General features: G+C 39.7%; 1 long non-coding RNA gene across 1 annotated transcript in view; it reads right to left on the bottom strand.

The window, feature by feature from the left end:
• LOC128249376 (uncharacterized) overlaps positions 1-4,768 on the bottom strand; it is a 16,914-nt gene that overhangs the window by 10,373 nt on the left and 1,773 nt on the right. Inside the window, exon 2 of the long non-coding RNA XR_008265478.1 lies at positions 2,518-2,618. This is a non-coding gene — a long non-coding RNA (uncharacterized LOC128249376). The remainder of the gene's footprint in view (positions 1-2,517; positions 2,619-4,768) is intronic.

The raw sequence follows: 4,768 nt of genomic DNA, 5'->3' as shown, positions 1-4,768 counted from the left end.
AAGGTAGTATTATAGTTAGCTGCTACAAGAGTAAAGGGGATGCCTTAGATAGAAACAAATACAGAGGTATCGAACTGTTAGACCCGGTCATGAAAGTTACTGAGAGAGTTGTAGATCAATTGATTAGGAATACAATTAAACTAGATGAGATGCAGTTTGGTTTCATTCCTGGGAGAAGTACCACAGATTCTATCTTCCTAATGAGATAGCTACAGGAAAAGTATTTGGCCAAAAAGTAAGCCACTGTACTTAGCTTTTGTCAACCTGGAGAAAGTTTTTTAGTGTCCCCTGTTCTGTTATCCAGTGGTCTCTAAGGAAGTTAGGAGTAGAGGAGTGGCTTGTTGGAACTGTCATTCAGGTGAGAGTCAGCCACAAATACAGTGATGAATTTAGCGTATAAGTAAGGGTTCTCCAAGGTTCAGTTCTTTGCCCACTCTCATTCATTATAGTCCTCCAGGCCATAACAGAGGAATTTAAAACTGGATGTCCATGGGAACTACTTTATGCTAATGATCTCGCTCTTATTGTAGAATTTGTAACAGAATTGGAGAAGAAATTCCAGGTATGGAAGCAAAACCTGGAATCAAAGGGCCTTAAAGACCAAAGTTGTTAGCAAGAAAACAAAGAGAGGACTCTCTTCCCGTCAGGTAAATGGCCCTGCTCAGTATGAAGGAAAGGAGTTGGAAGTAATTCCATTTGCTGCACCCAGTGTAAGCTATGGACACAAAAGAGGTGCAGTGGAATCACAGGTAGATTAACAGATAATGTCTTCATATGTGGCAGATGTGCAGGAACAATAAGCACTAAGAACACATGGGACTTAGTCTCTCTCAAATGCCCAGGAGACTCTTGCGAGGTTGTAGATAGTTTCTGTTACCTAGGTGACCAAATTAGCAATGGTAGAAGATGCTTTGAAAGTATTGTTTCTAGAATAAGAATAGGATGGAGGAAGTTCAGAGAGCTATTACCTCTGTTGGCAACTAAAGGACTCTCTCTCAGAATGAAGGGTAGATTGTATGATGCTTGTGTGTAAATGGCTATACTCCATAGTAGTGAGACATGGGCTCTGAATGCAGAAGACATGCATAAACTGGAGAGAAATGAAGGCAATATACTCTACTGGATGTGCAAAGTTCTAGAAATGCTGTGTTCAACCTACACGTAATAAGAAAACTACTCACAGACCCTACCCCAACAAACCAAACTACATCTCTTCTCTTCCTCACATCTCTTCTTTCATGCACTATGCTTATCTCTCACTCCCCAATCCTGTTCTCACTACCCCGTTCACTGTATCATTGATATCCAGTAACTCCTCCTCTATATACCCAGGTTTTCACCACCCACTACATTCCTCTCCCCCACTCTCTGCTCATGCAGCTTTGGCAATGCCCTGCTACTTATATTATAACTTCCATACTTCAAGGGTATGCCCTGGCACTTGCCACCATCTATCACTCTCTTTTACTCAACTGTCTTATTTATATTCTGATCCCTGTCCCTTGTGAGTATGCCTGGCATTTTACCACCATCTCTCTCCTGCTCTCTCTCTTGTACTCCTGCTGTCTCCCACTCTCCCTCTCCTTCTCCTGCTCTTCCTTCAGATTGGGTAGCCATGTACCTCCTTTACAGCAGCACGCCTGTTTCTGTCCTCATTTCTCTTTCTCTCTCTCTCTCTCACTGGCTGGGTAACGATGTACCTCCCTTACAGTAAGACACCTGTTTCTATCTCTCTGTCTCACTATAACCTTTCATCATCTGACACAAGATCCCATTCTCCAATGCCCCCTCCCCTCTCAAAGGATCTTTATCTTGCAAGTTACTTGGAGACCCTGCCAGTGCTGGTGCCACTTAAAAAGCATCCAGTCTACACTGTAAAGTGGTTGGCATTTGGAAGGACATCCAGCTGTAAAAACCATGCCAAACTGACCTCACCAGTACTTGTGCCATGTAAAAAGCACACAGCCCACTTTGCTAGGTGGTTTGTGTTAGGAAGGGCATCCGGCTATAAAAACCATGCCAAAACAGACACAGAAGTCTGGTGGAGGCTCCTGCCTGGCCAGCTCCTGTCAAACCATCCAACCCATGCCAGCAAGGAAGGCAGACATTAAACAATGCTGATGATGATATATATATATATATATAACCAATAACACAGATGTGTTGAGGCTTACTATAGCTGTTTCAGTCGTGTTCTTTATTGATGTTGCATCATGCAAAAAAGAAAAAAAACCCTTTTTCTTCTGGTGAACTAAGAGTAAAATTTAACGCTTAGGATTCTTCACAAAAATAGAACATAATGCAAGCTGACCCTTTCATCTAGGTTACAGCTGAGAGAGTGGATAGTAGATGTTATTTCAAAGTATATATTCATGGTAATAAACTAATGAACTTGTTTAAGGGATTGGAATTCTAAAAAACAATGCAATTGTTGGGACCAAGCTAATTGTCAATTTAAAGAGCCTGTTTTACAAATAATATCGTCTATAAATGTAGTATAAAAAACAGTACTAATACCTTAACCTACAAAGGCAGTTCATCATGTGACTTCAAAGTAAGATTGTGTAATCACCTCTCCTCCTTTAAACACTGCCATAAGGCTAGTAGTACATCTTTGGCTGAAAAATATGGTAATTAAAGGACAGTAATATTCAATTTTAGATTGTGTGGGATATCATTCAAAGGGCTTCACCATATTCTAATAATAGGTATGGCTTCAGATTATGTTACAGCAAACTCTATGAGAGATTAAAGCATTAAGGCAGTGTACTGAATAGAAGAGCTGAATTGAGGGTTAATTGCTTGCACTAGATTAGGCAGAGATTTATGTAATTTAAACTGGTTATGCAATTCTGCAAACCTCTGCTTACATCTCCTTCAAGATATTTTATGCAGTTTTTGGCAGCCTGCAACCCTACTCCATAGATTCTATATTGGCAATCTTATAGTGGATTTACCTTAGCAACATAAATTACTAATTACAGCTCACATAAGTATATCGCATAATGTAGCAATAATACAGTGTATGACCTTGCTTTCTTTCCTTTAATATTTTACTATATATTATTATTTAACTGTATTAAACATAATTATATTACTCTCTTATTGGATGGCACTGTAGCTGTGTGTGCATTTACACACTTGCTTTTTATGTGCATATGAGTATATGTATATGTGTACATGTTACTTTTGTGATACTTTATGTATACTTGCAGGTAATGTGAATGTATGTGTATACTGATATGGATATATACACACACACACACACACACACACATGTATGGAACCTCTCTGTTTGGCAGCACAAGCACTTACACACTTCTGCTTATCAAGTTCAGTCATAAGGCTTTGGTCGGCTTGAGGTTATAGAAGAAGACACTTGCCCAAGGTGCCGCACAGTGGGACTGAACTGGAAACTATGTGATTAGGAAGCTTGCTTCCTAACCACACAACCATGCCTGTGCCTCCCCATGCATGCATGGAAGACGGACATTAAATGATGATGATGATGATGATATGTACGTATTTGTTATGTATATATGTGCATGTATGTGTATATGTATACATGTATGCATATGTACATATATCTATATATCTATCTATGAGTAAGTGAAGAAACAAAACAAGATTAGCACTCAATACATTTGGTAGGAGTTACATATATTTTTAATAAGAGTTTGACTCAGCTTCACATGAATTATAGTTTCATGGGTGCATAGAACATGTTCATCTCATCTGATGCTAGGAACAATGTGAAAGTTTTGAGAAAAATTTGAGATGTCTTCTACATGTTAGGCATCTAGAATTCTGGGTAGAAGCAGGGGTCCAACAAGGTTCAGCCCTCAGTCCCCTCTTATTCATCATAGTCCTCCAGGCAATAACAGAGGAATTCAAGACAGGTTACCTCTGGGAACTCCTCTATGCTGATGATCTAGCCCCCATAGCAGAATCACTACCAGAACTAGAGAAGAAACAGTCTTTATGTGGAGATAACCAAATTTGATGGTGTTGGGTTACAACTGAGGCTGCAATCAATATGGGGTGGCAGAGGCTGTATTCTATATGTGCAGCAGGGATTGAATATCCTGCCCTTATGTGTGGGACAGCCACACCTAGAGTGGTATGTCTGAGTTGTCAGCTGCCAATAGCTTGAAGTTCACTAACAGGGCGTACCTCTTGTGGTAGCAGTATGATAGTTCAATTTTCCTGTTGATAGATACTGCAGGTTGATGGAATGTATTGGGTTATCTGGAAAGTTCGTGCTGATTTACCTTTTGACTTATTTTAGAACATGGTTGAGTCCATAAAATAGGATTTGACTACACCTCCATTTGGAGCACAGTTTATGCTATCTTTTCATGGAAGAAGGTTTATGTCCCTATAACCTGTGTTAATTCTGTAATCCTTTAAAATGGAAGATAAGAAAGTTCATTTTCGGCACTTGATGCTTCTTTTTCGGTAAAGGGAAAAATGCTTCACAAGCAACCAAAGAAATATGCACAGTTTATGGTGATGTTTCTTTATCTGAAAGAACTGTACAGAAGTGGTTCGCAAGGTTCCGAGCTGGAGATTGTAGCCTTATTGATAAAGAGCGATCAGGCAGACCATCCACTATAGATGATGACCAAATCAAGTCATGAATTGAGAATAACCCACATTGCACAACCCAAGAATTGGCAGAAAGCCTCAACCTATCAAAATCTGTCATTCATGAGCACCTGGTAAAGCCTGGGTACACAAATTGCTAAGATGTTTGGGTACCACATGA

Source organism: Octopus bimaculoides, chromosome 14 (genome assembly GCF_001194135.2).
Source record: "Octopus bimaculoides isolate UCB-OBI-ISO-001 chromosome 14, ASM119413v2, whole genome shotgun sequence".
NCBI classification, from domain to species: domain Eukaryota; kingdom Metazoa; phylum Mollusca; class Cephalopoda; order Octopoda; family Octopodidae; genus Octopus; species Octopus bimaculoides.
The sequence above is the reverse complement of the archived record's forward strand: the minus strand, read 5'-3'. Positions and strand labels throughout refer to the sequence as shown.